Below are 14,354 nucleotides of genomic sequence, written 5' to 3' on the forward strand. Positions count from 1 at the left end.
TCTTAGCAAGGATTGGGGTTCTTATCAAGAACCCCAGCTTTCAAGGAAGCTCTCAACGCAAGCCCGAGATAAGACGACTTCCTCAGGGTGACGGAAGCTCCGACCTCCGAGCTCGAGCCCTGACGGGGGGCACCAAACCCGAGCGGCCCCAGACAAATCTGCGACCACGGACGAAAAAGATGGGCCGATGCGATGGCAATCGGGTACCTCCAAACGATGCAAAGGCCGAAAAGAAGCTCGGCAAGCGACAATTCAACACATGAGTAAAAGAGGTAGCAGAAAATTTCTTTCTCATATTATTCATCAAATATGCATTATAGAGCCATTAAGGCTGAAGGAGAAGGGTAACTGAAAGGCGAGCCGACGTGGCAACAATCGGTAACCTCCAGATGACGTCAAAAAAAAAAAAAAAAGAGAGAGAAAAAGAAGAGAAAAAGAGAGAAGGGAATACAACAATAACAATGGTAAAGGAAAGAAGCTCGACAGGCAGCAATTCGATGCAAAGTGCGGACGAAGTAACAAAATATCCTTCTCATTTTTCGATTAACAAGATGTACGTTACAAGACCCGGAGGGCCAGAAAAAGAAAACATTATTACAAGACTCGAAAGGGATACACCGGAGGCCACTTCAAGCTATAGACTTCTCTTCCCGGTTCTATCTTTCCCAGCAGCATCTTCCAGTATGTGTGATAAGCCTCTCGACTCTCACCCCCCGCCTCATTCCGCTCCATCTCCGAAACCCCAACCCTAGGGGGAAAAGGATGGGATAGAATTCAGGGGACAGCGAAGGCAATGGCAGCGACGACGACGACCTGCTTCAAAAACAACCGAAAGTATCCCGGAGGCCGCGATGGCGCCGGAGGCATGCGCCACCACCGCGTGCTCCACGACAACCACCGTCCTAGGTACTCCGGCAAGGTCGGCATGTGCTACTTCCACCGTCCCCGCAATGAGTTCTACTGCCCCACCATCGGTGCCGACTGCTTCTGGTCCCTCAGCCCCGACGATGTCAAGAATTCTGCCACAGCTTGTGACGACGACTCTGCCCCCTTGACCGGTGTCGTCCCATTCAGCTACTCCAAAATTCTTAGGCAGAATGCCCTCACCGGTTGTCCCCATTATTAAACCCATGTTGTTGAAGGAATTCTCCCTCGAGCCCCCTTTAAGGCGACGGGAACCCTCAGCGACAGTTTGACGACCGGAGAACTCACAGGCCGCTGTTCTCCTCCTCACACTCTTCCTGGTCCGTGGTATCCTCTTGAGGCTGGCCTCCGGGTTGGAGGCCCCGACGGGAGAACCCCTCGAAGAGACTCGGGGGACTGAAGATGGCGGAGGGCCGACGGAGATGGAAAAGACCGACGCGAAGGACGCTCAGAGTCGAAAAGGGCACCGATGGAATGGCTGAGTGGCTAAGCTCTCAGGTGGAAGAAACATGTCAACCCTCAGGCGAAGTGAGGCCCCTGAAGGAAAGGCGGGGGCTTAAATAGGCAACGGGGCTTGGCACAGTTATGGAGGCAGGTATCCCTAGGCCAACTGGTATCCACCACGTGTCCCACTCATCGCGGCATAGGGTTGACCATTGGCGGACCATTATGGCGTGATGCTTAGGATTACATCCTGGTGGGAGTTTCGAAAGGACTCTTCAGGTCGCCCTAATCGGAAAAAGGCTCCAGCATGCGGGCATTAAATGCCTAGATTTTCGAGGGCGGTCGTGTGCAGAATTTAAGGAAACGACTTCGGCTGTGAAAATTTTCTGTACTTCCTCCGATCGAAACTCAAACTTGAAAGTAGGGAGACTGGTGTTGGGTGTAAACCCCCCAGCCGAAGTTCGTGTCAGAAGTGACCCCTCAGGGATTCTACAGGAAAACTTCATCCGGACTCCTACGGGACCTGGACTCCATCTACAACTTCGGCTGCAGACAAACTTCGTCCGGACTCCTACGGGAGCCGGACTCCATCTCCAACTTCTACATCGAGTAAACTTCGTCCGGACTCCTACGGGAGCCGGACTCCATCTCCAACTTCGACTGCAGACAAACTTCATCCGGACTCCTACGGGAGCCGGACTCCGTCTCCAACTTCTACTACGGGTAAACTTCATCCGGACTCCTATGGGAGCCGGACTCCATCTCCAACTTCTACTGCAGGTAAACTTCGTCCGGACTCCTACGGGAGCCAGACTCCGTCTCCAACTTCTACTACGGGTAAACTTCATCCGGACTCCTACGGGAGCCGGACTCCGTCTCCAACTTCTACTATGGGTAAACTTCATCCGGACTCCTACGGGAGCCAGACTCCGTCTCCAACTTCTACTGCAGGTAAACTTTGTCCGGATTCCTACAGGAGCCGGACTCCATCTCCAACTTCTACTACAGGTAAACTTCGTCCGGACTCCTACGAAAGCCAGACTCCGTCTCCAACTTCTACTATGGGTAAACTTCGTCCGGACTCCTACGGGAGCCGGACTCCGTCTCCAACTTCTACTGCAAATAAACTTCATCCGAACTCCTACGGGAGCCGGACTCCATCTCCAATTTCAACTGTAGGTAAACTTCATCCGGACTCCACGGGAGTCGGACTCCGATCGAACTCCAACTGCGGACAAACTTCGTTCGGACTCCTACGGGAGCCGGACTTCATTCCCAACTTCGACTGCAGGAAGACTTCGTCCGAGCTCCTACGGGAGCCGGACTTCGCCTCCGACTCCAGCTACAGGTAGGATTTGTCCGGGCTCCCACGAGAGCCGGACTTCCATCCCGAATTCCTGCTGAAGGTCTCAACCGAGGTTCCTCGACAAATGATCCCCATCCGGACTTTCATGGAAATCAGACTCCAACCAAACTTCAGCCGACAAGTCTGGACCCCCTGGCAGGCCGCAGTAACGACCACGATTCTGCTCCACTCCCTGCGGCGGATCCTACGCGGCTCCATTACTCCCTGGCAGGCTGCAGTAACGGCCACAATTCTGCTCCACTCCCTGCAGCGGATCCTGTGCAGTTCCACCACTTCCTGACGAGTCACGACAATGGATGCCGCTCCACCCCCCGCAACTGATTCCACGTGGCGAGCCATGGTGACAGCCACGACTCCACCCCATTACTCTTCATGATAAATTCCTCCTGACCCCGTACAGCCCACGATGAGGTGATCATAAACAGTCGCTATCAATCCACTGCTCCCCCCGGCTATAAAAGGGGATCCCAGATATGTTATTCTTTAAGCTCTCATTTTTACCTAGAAACTTTGCTAAAATTTTCGTTCGAGCACTCCATTCTTGTTGAAGCAGAGAACTGACTTGAGCATCGGAGGGTCTTGCCAGAGTAACCCCACCTTCGATTTAGACTTCTTTTGCAGGTCCCGACGGCGATCGCGACTCCCTCGACTCCAGCTTCTCCGGTGCAGGCGGATTTTTGCACCAACAATCCTAATTTCTTAGTGGGTACTAGAATCCACTTAGACTGCACACAAGCCCAACTTTGGTTGGCCAACCCATGTACATCTAAGGATAGGTTCATAACTAATTGTTTCTCTAAATAATTTCTAGTAATTTTAATTTTGTCCCAGAAACCTAATCAGGAGGCTTTGGCCTCCACTGTAAGGATCCGGTTAGGTCCAACCATTAACATGATCATACTTGGTGTATCTAACCAATGAATGATTAAGCCCAACTTTGGTTAGCTCACCTAACCACCATTAGAGAGACACTTCCAAGTTGTCATATGATAAGTGATAATTCCATTAGTCAACAAGCACCAGGCCTTTGGGTCTGTAATGATTATTGAGTTAATGGACTCATTATCAAACACCTTAATGGGAGGCTATGACTTAGTTATCTCCATAACTTTATCATTTTAAGGACCTAATAATTTTAGAGGATTTAAATAATATAGAGGATGAGGTCAGATGAACCAGCTTATCATGATCCTCCCACTGGCTTCACCAAGTCAGCTTAAGGGAGACCATTAAAAGGGTTGGTCTAGGAGCACCTAAATCAGTCACACTGATTTACCTAGCTGACATGGGTCAGCTCGAATAGTCAAGCGATCTGATCAAAACATAATTTCACTAAGAGGCCAGGTAAGTTCGATCAGTGGGAGGGTCTGCCAAAGCTTGCCTTAGATACCATCAGAAATGGCCAGGTAAGCGGGCTCCCAATTAAAAATTACCGATCTGGTTTACCTTAGACACCAACTAGTTTAATTAGTTTCGATTAGATCAACCTAACAGTTCGTGCTAGACCGCTTAGCCAAGAATCAAGTCCATTTGGTTCTCGTTAATGACATGGACTTGACCAACTACAACTATTGTAATTGATCTAGAGAATCCTTGACCTAATCTAAGACAACAATTGATTAGATTTAGTCAATTCTCTAATTAAGTCCATCTTCAATCTAACCATAGGTCTAACCCAATTAATGGACCTAATTTCCACTAACCCATTAACCCAATGTGTTATGGTTTGTGTCTTAGGTTCTTCAATTCACAATCCTAGAACCTAATCAAACAACTTCTTAATTCTTAATTAAGTTTTGGGCTGAGGGTTGGGTTCGATTTTTCAAAAAATAATTTTCATATTTGTAAAATAATTTTACAATATGATTCTACCAACCATATTGCATGTTTGATTCATAATCAAGATACAAGTGAAATAAACATGAAACTACTTTAGATCTAATCTAAACAGGTTCATATAATTGAAACAGTTTTAACTTTAAACAATTTCTTTGCACAAAAATTATTAACAAAGAGATTTTATTTCAGATTTAAATATATTTTAAATCTAATAAATTATAAATTTAATCTAGATCATATCTAACAAATTTATGATTAAAGATAGATCTACACAAACTAGGACAACCTTTGCAATGTAAGGGGTAAACCTTACAGCAGGACAACCTTGTAGTTCGTGATTGATCTAAAATTTTAATTTTAGATTTAATAATCAGATTATAAATTAGATCTAATCTAAGAAATAATATAAGCATGTATAAATAATCATGTAATAAAGAACCTAGACTCTGATACCAATTGTAGGAATCAGATCTAGGATTTCAGGGTTAGATCTTGAAACTTTTTCAAGATCATACAGCGGAAGACTAAAATAAATCAAAATTATTTTTTAAAATTAAAAAATCCCTAGATCTAAGATCTTATTACATGATTATTACATAGCATTAAATTAGAAATTAAAATATATAAATATAGCATGAACTACATGTTGATCATATCAACATGTTTTTATACTACATCTAATGTGTGTATTAAACAATAGATCAGATCTATTACCTTGCAAGTTAGATGTTCTAACCTCACTGATCTGGGCTTGAGGATGATGTTGCAAGCCGCACATGCGTCCGACCTCTAGGAGTCATCCACACGAGCCCACGAATCTCAATCAGAAGTCCTGCTTCAGGAAATCAGCACAGTATGCTAGTACTGCGCTGATCCTTCTTTGATGGTTGATCAGGTGCCTCCTTCTTCTTGATTTGGACTCTTCCAAAGATGAAATATAGAATAAGGAGTTTTATATCTGAGACACTCTCAGGAAACTCAAGATGGAGGGAGGAAAGATATGAAAACAAACAACCCTAGAAGAAGACCCTCTTCTTCTTCTCGTTTCTCTCTCTAGATACCCTAACTTGTATCTTTTATATCTCGATGACCCAAAGGTCTATCTCTCTAATTTTTGGATATCCCAAAGTTCCCTCAAATATATATCTTCTCCAAAAATTTTGTGAAGAAACTCATCTTATATAGAGAGATATGATAGAGTCCTTGTCTAGGTCAAATACCTAGTCAAGGCTTATCCAAACATGGCAAGTTAAGGGGTGCCCAACTCTTGAGCACCTCCTCCTTATTATCATATATGGATCACTAGAAAAGGGTGCATAATATGTACCCTAAAATCCACAAAAATTTCAAAAAAAATTTGGATAGATTCGGTGCAAAATTGAAAGAGTTTTGGATTTCTAAAACTCTATCTCATAGAATTCAAAATCCAAACTTATTCCTTTTTGATTTGATCCAAACCACCTTCCATATAAGAAAGAAGAGAGGAGACCTTTTGTGAACGTGGGAGAGACCTGGGAGAGGACTTTTGTTGCACAAAATAAGAGGAGATTGGCATTGAATGAGAGAGAAGGCATGGGGAAGGCTTATGTGGTGCAAGGTGGAATCCTAGTCTTACTAGGATTCTATCTTATGATTTATTTTAATTTGATTTCTCAAATCAAATCAAACCAAAATTAGATCAACATAATTAAAATAGGTATTAACCCAATTAAAAACCTAATTTAATCAGATTAAATTAGATTTAAATCTGATTTAATTTTTTAATCAAATTAGAAATTAGATTGACCCAAGTCCTAGTTGAACTAGGACTAGTTTTTCCTTGCACTTGGCTTATCCAATAAACCAATTGGACTTGATCCAATCAAGCCCAAACCAAATCTAATTAAATTATATTTAATTAAACTTAATCTCAGCCCATTGGCTTAATCAAATTAAGCCAATTAGCAATCAAATTGCTAATCGATCCTCCTGCAACACTTGCACTAGGTTAAATGTCAATCGTATTGATCATTTAACCCTAGAACGATTCTTAATCGTTGATCAACCATCCAATCGGATCATGAACTCTAATGTGTGTGATCTCATAGGTTCGAACCTAAACTGATAGTACATGCAAATTTCTGTACCAATCGAAGTGACCATCTAGCAATGGTACCCGACGACTAGATAGGTTGAATGTGTAAAACAACATCCTTAGAACCCATGCGGATATAGTTTTCATATAATTCATCCCCTTGACCAAAATGATCATAGGACACCCCAGAGTTCAACTGTCAACTCTGATCAGGTTGTCCACATTGTATTTCAAAATATCAAATCCATCTGATGGATTACCTTGGCCAAGGTTTTGCTAAATTGAAATACAGTGACTCATTCTTCTCCAACTCTTGGAGTGGTCAATTCCATCTCGATCACACTCTAACTTCACAAGTACTTGACTGTGCCCAGAAGCCTTCCATCCCTGAATTAGAAATTTAGTTAGTCCAGTACCAAAGCACAGTGAGTTGCTTGCAAGTCACTGAGGCGATCTCAAGTCTAAGGGATACTTATACCTATATCCCATCAGAGACATTCTCAACAGCAGAATACTCTGGAGTTGGTCACATTCAATGATGATGTACCAGTATATCTCACCTGTATGCTATACCAGTATCTCCACACTCTTTGGTTAAGAGGACAACCAACCCATATGGCCTACAGCGACCTATGCTCGATAGAAGCTGTCGTCCTTATTAACAGCCTATCATTTGGTCATGAACTGTTTTAAGGACTAATCGATAAATTCTCTCTTTATTGAATCTAAATAGTCCTAAGGACTTCATCATAACAACAGAGTTCATTAGAAGATGAAAGCTTATGATGAAAATGTCAAATATATTTTATTTATTAACAAATCAATTATAATACTTGGTTGCTCAACCGTCAACAGCTTGACGATTGGCTTTTTGGGACACATTTCCCAATAGAGTGAAATCATAGAAAAAGAGTTTTTCATTAAGGTTTCACATTGGACTTAGATCGATCAATTGATTCATATGACTGATGTTGGATTTGACGAGTTTACCTTAACCCTAATTCAGTCAGGACTCATGATAGAGGAACTCAATCACACAGGTAGCTGTATCGAGAGGTTCATCTTCATTTCTGATGGGTTGCCACCATATACTTTAGATGTCACTGATAAATTTTGAGAGCAATTAAAATGATCTTGATGATCGATCATTCTAATTGTCTGAATCAGAAGAGTTCTGGTCCATCGAAAGGAGTTTCGATGATGTCGATGATGAGATCACGACATGTCTCATTACCATACGAAAATGAACCTAACTAGATCACACAAACAAGAGTTAGGAATTGGATGTCATCAATTGAGCTAGCCCAGTTTGATTGATTTGGATTAGATCCAATTAGGTTCAAGCAAATCATGCTAGCACACGATTGAGCCTAACTTTCTCCTCATGCAATCTTTTTCATCTCGATTGAGCCAAATGTAATTTGACTCACTCAGAGAACCTTGAGAAGATTTCTCTCAGTCTAACTAGAGTCAGTCTAACTCAAAAAAGTCTTGTCTTAATTCATGAGATGAATTTAAGACAATACCTGCTAATTCCTGTCACCTGCCATTTCTGTTTTAGGACATCGATCAAATGTTGACTTATGGATCTTAAACTGAAGGCCACTTGGCAAGAGGTTATTGAAAAGTTTTTATGGAGTGTCCACCTACTAAATTAGGCCTCAAAGTGGGTGCCAAGTTCAGATTGGGTATGCACCCCAAGTGGATAAGGATAGAGTCCCATGAGATGAGGACTCTGATCCCTTGATCAACTTGGATTGTGGGGCGCCAATCTCACTGTGCTTATCCAGTGTTGGCACCAACAGTAGAAGAAATTATTGGAATTTTTATCTGATATGATCAGATGATATCACTCCACCAATCAAAATTTTTCTAGAATTAATTGGAATTTTTTGATTGATCGAATGATGTGGCACTACACGGTGCAGCAGGGTCTATTTAAACCCTATCTACGCCTAGGGTTTAGCGAATCTGCTCAATACCTAGAAAAAATGAGATTTTCCTCCATTTCTCCATGCCCCTTCTGCTCCTCTCCCTCTCCTCTTCACGTCCAAGGAGTTGGGCATCCATCTGGTGCTTGTCCAAGGTGTGGTGGCTTCCTGATCAGAAGGCTGCAGGGATTTATCGAGAAGCTGTTGCTCCAACTTTAGAAGATCTTTTGAAGATCTTCCAGATCAGATTCAGATTTGATTTTTGGAGCAAAGATTTATGAAGAGAAGATGATCCAGATCCTACTTGAGTGGATACCGATAGAGGCCAGATGACTGTATGGCTATTTTTGAACCTCGGGCATTGCTGTGATCATCTACAGGATAATCTAGTTATCCTAGAGGTATTTTTTTAATCCTTAAGTTTTAGATTTAATTTTAGATTAAATATTAGATAATAAGAATTAGATCTAATAGATCTTAGATTTAAAATAAAGTAGAATAATTTTTTTTTGAAAATATTCCACCCCAGATCTCATTAGATCTGGAAGATCCTACAAGAAAAAAGGTGATTTTTTCTTCAATTGGTATCAGAGTTAGGTTCATGGCTCTATTTCAGATCTAATTTAGATCTGATTTTTATTTTTATTTATCTAATATTAATAGATTTTAGATGTCACATCAGATATGATTAGATCTGAAATCAAAAAATTTAAAATTAAATTTAAGAAGATCTAGGAATAGTTTAAACTATGAATAGTCTTGAAGTTTTATATTTTAATATGATTAAAATATAAATTAGATCTAATTTATTCTCTAATTTTTTGATATTATAAATATTATATTCAGATCAAAAAATAAAAAATAAAATTTAATTAATTCATAAGATTGATCTGCTGCATGTCTAGACTAGTTGTAGAATTGTTCTAGTAACTATCTAGAATAGATTTTATATTGAATAGTTTAATTTAAATCTTATTTTTTAGATGTTATATGTGATGTATCAGATCTGAAAGCATGCTAATTAGATCAGATTTTAATACATGAGATGTATGCAAAGCATATATAAGTTAGATCTGAAATTATATATGCGATATGTAACTTAGATCTAACTAGTTTTATAGTTAAATCAATATTTTTGATTAAGGTATTCTCTCATAGCCGTCCGATCATAAGAATAAAGTAAAATTTAAGACCCTCTCCTCCCATTCAATGGGGTGTTCTTATGGCATGTAGGGGTGCTGCGCGTTCATCCTTAATCAGAAATCAAACTTATTTTTCTGCAAAATTCTAGATCCTGAAATCCTAGGATTTATTTTACATGTTTTGTTTATGAACCCAAGACTTAATTAATGAATTAATTTTATGAAATTAAATTAGGTCTAAAATTAAGAATTTCAGATCTAAGTCATTTTCATAAAATTGGGTTCGGGCTTGGGTAGCTCAATTAGGTCTAGTGGTTGATCAAATCGAATCAAAAGTTGATTAGGTGGGATCATAAAAGCTAATAATTGATCAGCCTAATAGGATTAAGTCTAGGTCAAGGTCGAATCACATTTAGATGTGACTCGATCAAGTTAAGACCTAATTTGGCTCAATGGTTAGAGCCTGGATTGTAGGCTAACCCAATTAGTTCTGGTTCGACAATTTGGTGTCCAAGGTAAGTTGGGCAGATGTGATCGACTGGTTTTTAATTTGGAGCTACTCGACTCGAATGCATTCTTATCGAGTTAATGGCATATCCCTCCCACCGATCTTACTTATCTGGCCATATGTGTCGATCCAGTTTTGATTTATGGTGGCTAACAATTCGAGCTAACCCATGTCACTAGGTTAGTCATAATTGTTATGACTATGTCAAGTCAAATTTAATGAGACCTAAATCAAATCTCCCTAAGAAAATATTAAGTCTAAGATCTTCCACCATTATGGATGTGTGGGCCCTTTTCGGGGTTGATTATTCTCGACTGGTTATAGTGGCTCAATTGCACAGGGAAGACGCAACCATATCCATTAGGCATTGGATGCTATGGATTAGAGGATGGGTTATGCTCAATATTCCAGATACGGTGAGGGACCCAATCAGGAATCTAGTTCGTGCAAATGGTGGGTCTGACTTAACTAAGGATTGGAGCAATATTCCGAGCACAGTGAGCTTTATGAATTAGAGATCAAGTTTTAGGTGCATCATGATTAGAGAATCATTGGATAAGAGTTGTCCACTCATTGGTTGACCCATCACCAATAACTATTAGGTGAGGTGGTGAGCCAGTCGGTGAGACCACACCACCCACTAGAAATCACTAATCATGGAGATTTTCATATCTCTACCTAGGGTGTGTAGGGATTTGAGAAAATAGTAGGAGCCTAATTTATTTAAAAATAAAACCTCTAAACAAATTGGTTAAGTTTGATTACAAAATCTAACTAGAAATTTTTGACTCTCTATAGAAAACATGTCTGCATCCAACCCCCTAACCAAAATACTAGACACCCATAGATTGACTGGACCCAATTTCAAAGATTAGTTGAGGAACTACAGAATTATTCTGGATTTCAAAAAACTGACTCATGTCTTGGATCAGGACCCATCTGTCACGTCAGCACGTCTGACTGCTAAACAGAGAGCGTCTCTGAAAAAGTGGACGGATGACGATAATAAAGCTAGATACTACATGTTGGGTGCTATGTCTGATGACTTGCAGCACCAACATGAGAATATTATGACTACCCACCAAATGTTGGCTCACCTACAAGAGTTGTTTGGTGAACAAAGTCGCGCAGCCAAATATCAAGTCTGCCAAAGACTTTTTAAGGCTTAAATGCGTGATGGGCAGTCAGTCCAAGATCATTGTTTGACAATGATCAAGGACCTTGAGGAGCTTGAGAAGCTCGGTATCATCTTAGACAAGAATTTTCAGATTGATGTGATCCTTCAGTCTTTGTCCGATGCATATGGTCAGTTCATCATGAACTTCCATATGCATAAGATGTAGTGTATCTTGACTGAGTTAATGAACATGTTGGTTACGGTAGAGCTTTCTTTGAAGGGTTCAAAAGATTTAGTCCTTTCTGTAGAGTGGACTTCTTCCAAGAGAAAGTCTTTTGGAAAGAAAAAAAAGTCTGCGAAGAAGCAGAAGGTAGATGGCAAGAAGAAGAAGACGGAACCGAAGAAGAAGGCTACTGAAAAGGAAAAATATTTTCACTGCAATTCAGATGGCCATTGGAAATGAAACTATCCTCAGTACCTGGCCACCCTGAAGAACAAGAAGGATGGTCCTTCTGGAGGTATGCTTCTTATAGAATCTAATCTTACGATTTTCTCTGCATCCAGTTGGGTATTTGACTCTGGTTCTAGTGCTCATTTGTGCACTTCTATGCAGGTTCTTGAGGAGAGCAGGAGGCTGAGGGATGGGGATATGATCCTACATATCGAGAACGAAGCAAGAGTTGCTGCTGTGGCCGTGGAAACCTACCCTCTGTGATTACCGTTAGGATTATATTTAATTTTTAGAGACTGTTATTATGTGTCTGCAGCAAGCAGAAATTTGATTTCTATTTCATATTTAGCACAAGAAGGCTATGTGATTAGCTTTCATAAGAACCATTGTAACATATTTTATGAAAATAATAAAGTTGTAAATGATTTTCTTATTAATGGTCTCTATCAGCTACATATTGATGTATCTGTATTTAATATCGAGCAAAATGTGAATGCCATAGGAATTAAAAGGCCTAGAGATAGTCTAAATGATAGGTATCTGTGGCACCTAAGGCTAGGTCATATAGCGGAAGATAGGGTTAACAAATTGGAGAAATCCAGGCTATTGAGTCCGTTGACTTTCAAGTCATATCCAGTTTGTGAATCATGCCTTCAAGGCAAAATGACCAAGCTCTCTTTTACAGAACATGGGGAAAGGACCACAGACCTACTTGCCCTAGTACATACGGATGTGTGCGGCCCATTTGATGTGCCGGCTAGAGGCAACTATGTCTACTTCATTATCTTTATCGATGATATGTCTAGGTACGGGTATGTGTTTCTAATGAAACACAAGTCTGAAGCCTTTGAAAAGTTCAAAGAATTCAAACATGAGGTAAAAAAACAAACAGAAAAGCCCATTAAGGTTCTTCGATCAGATCGAGGAGGTGAATACCTTAGTCGGGAGTTCCTAAACTATCTTAAGGACAATGGCATAGTCTCTCAATGGACTCCACCTAGAACGCCACAACTCAACGAAATTTTAGAATGGAGAAATCGGACCCTATTAGATATGGTCCGTTCCATGATGAGCTTCATAGACCTTCCTGAGTTTCTTTGGGGACATTGTCTCATAACAGCAATATATGTATTGAATAGAGTTTCCTCTAAAATTATTCCTACCACACCGTATAAGATATGGCATGGTAAGAAGCCATGTCTGAGTCATCTCAAAATTTGGGGTTGTCCGGCTCATGTCAAGAGATAGCAGGCGGACAAGTTAGAGTTCAGATCTTTTAGAGCTCGATTCATAGGATATCCTAAAGAGTCATTAGGATACTATTTCTATATTTCGAAAGATCACAATGTGATTGTGAATTGACATGCTATTTTTTTTGAAAAATAGTTTATTCAAGATAGTGGCATCAGAAGAATAATTAAGCTCAAGGAGAATGTCTGCCAAGAGCAACAAGCTAAAGAACCTGAGGAACCCAATCAATTAGAACCAGTCCTAACACAACCTCTTCCACCTCATAGATCGACTAGGATTTTTCGTTATCCTGAAAGGTACTTAGGTACCATACAAGAGGATGTAGAGGAAATATTCCTCATGAAAAATGGAGCTCATGGTGATGACCCCAAGACCTATGACGAGGTGATATCAGATATCGACTCTGAGAAATAGTTAGAGGCAATGAGATCAGAAATTGACTCGATGCACTCAAACCAAGTCTGGACCTTGGTAGATCCATCTGAAGGTATTGTACCTATTAGGTATAAATAGATCTTCAAGACAAAGATAGGTGTAGATGGGAATGTGGAGACATTCAAGGCTAGGCTCGTAGCGAAAGATTATAGTCAGCACGAAGGCACTGACTATCAGGATACCTTCTCGCCCATAGCCATGCTAAAATCCATCTGCACATTGCTTGCTGTTGCAGCCTATTTCGATTATGAAATATGGTAAATGGATGTGAAAATGGCATTCTTAAATGGATATCTTAAGGAAGATATCTATATGGAACAGCCGTTTGGTTTCGCATCCAGTGATGATGATCACAAGATCTGCAAGCTGCAAAGGTCCATTTATAGACTTAAGTAAGCATCTCGAAGCTGGAATACTCGTTTTAATAATGTGATCAAAATATTTGGTTTCATCAAGAACGAGGAGGAACCATGTGTATTCAAGAAGGTCAGTGGGAGAGCAATTATCTTCCTCATACTATACGTAGATGACATCCTCTTGATTGGGAATGATATTTCTATGTTGACCTCAGTCAAAATATGGTTGTCTAAGGAGTTCTCTGTGAAAGATCTAGGAGAGGCATCTTTTATACTGGGTATTAAGGTCTATAGTGATAGACCAAATAGGATGCCGGGACTTTCACAGAAGATGTACATAGAGGAGGTGCTAAAAAAGTTCAGCATGAAAAACTCCAAAAGAAGTTTAGTACCTTTTAGACATGGCATTCATCTCTCCAAGAAGATGTGCCCTAGCACACCTGAGGAGATTGAACGCATGAGCAAGATCTCTTATACTTCGGCAATAGGGAGCCTCATGTATGTCATGCTATGTAC

Source organism: Elaeis guineensis, chromosome 6 (genome assembly GCF_000442705.2).
Source record: "Elaeis guineensis isolate ETL-2024a chromosome 6, EG11, whole genome shotgun sequence".
NCBI lineage: Eukaryota > Viridiplantae > Streptophyta > Magnoliopsida > Arecales > Arecaceae > Elaeis > Elaeis guineensis.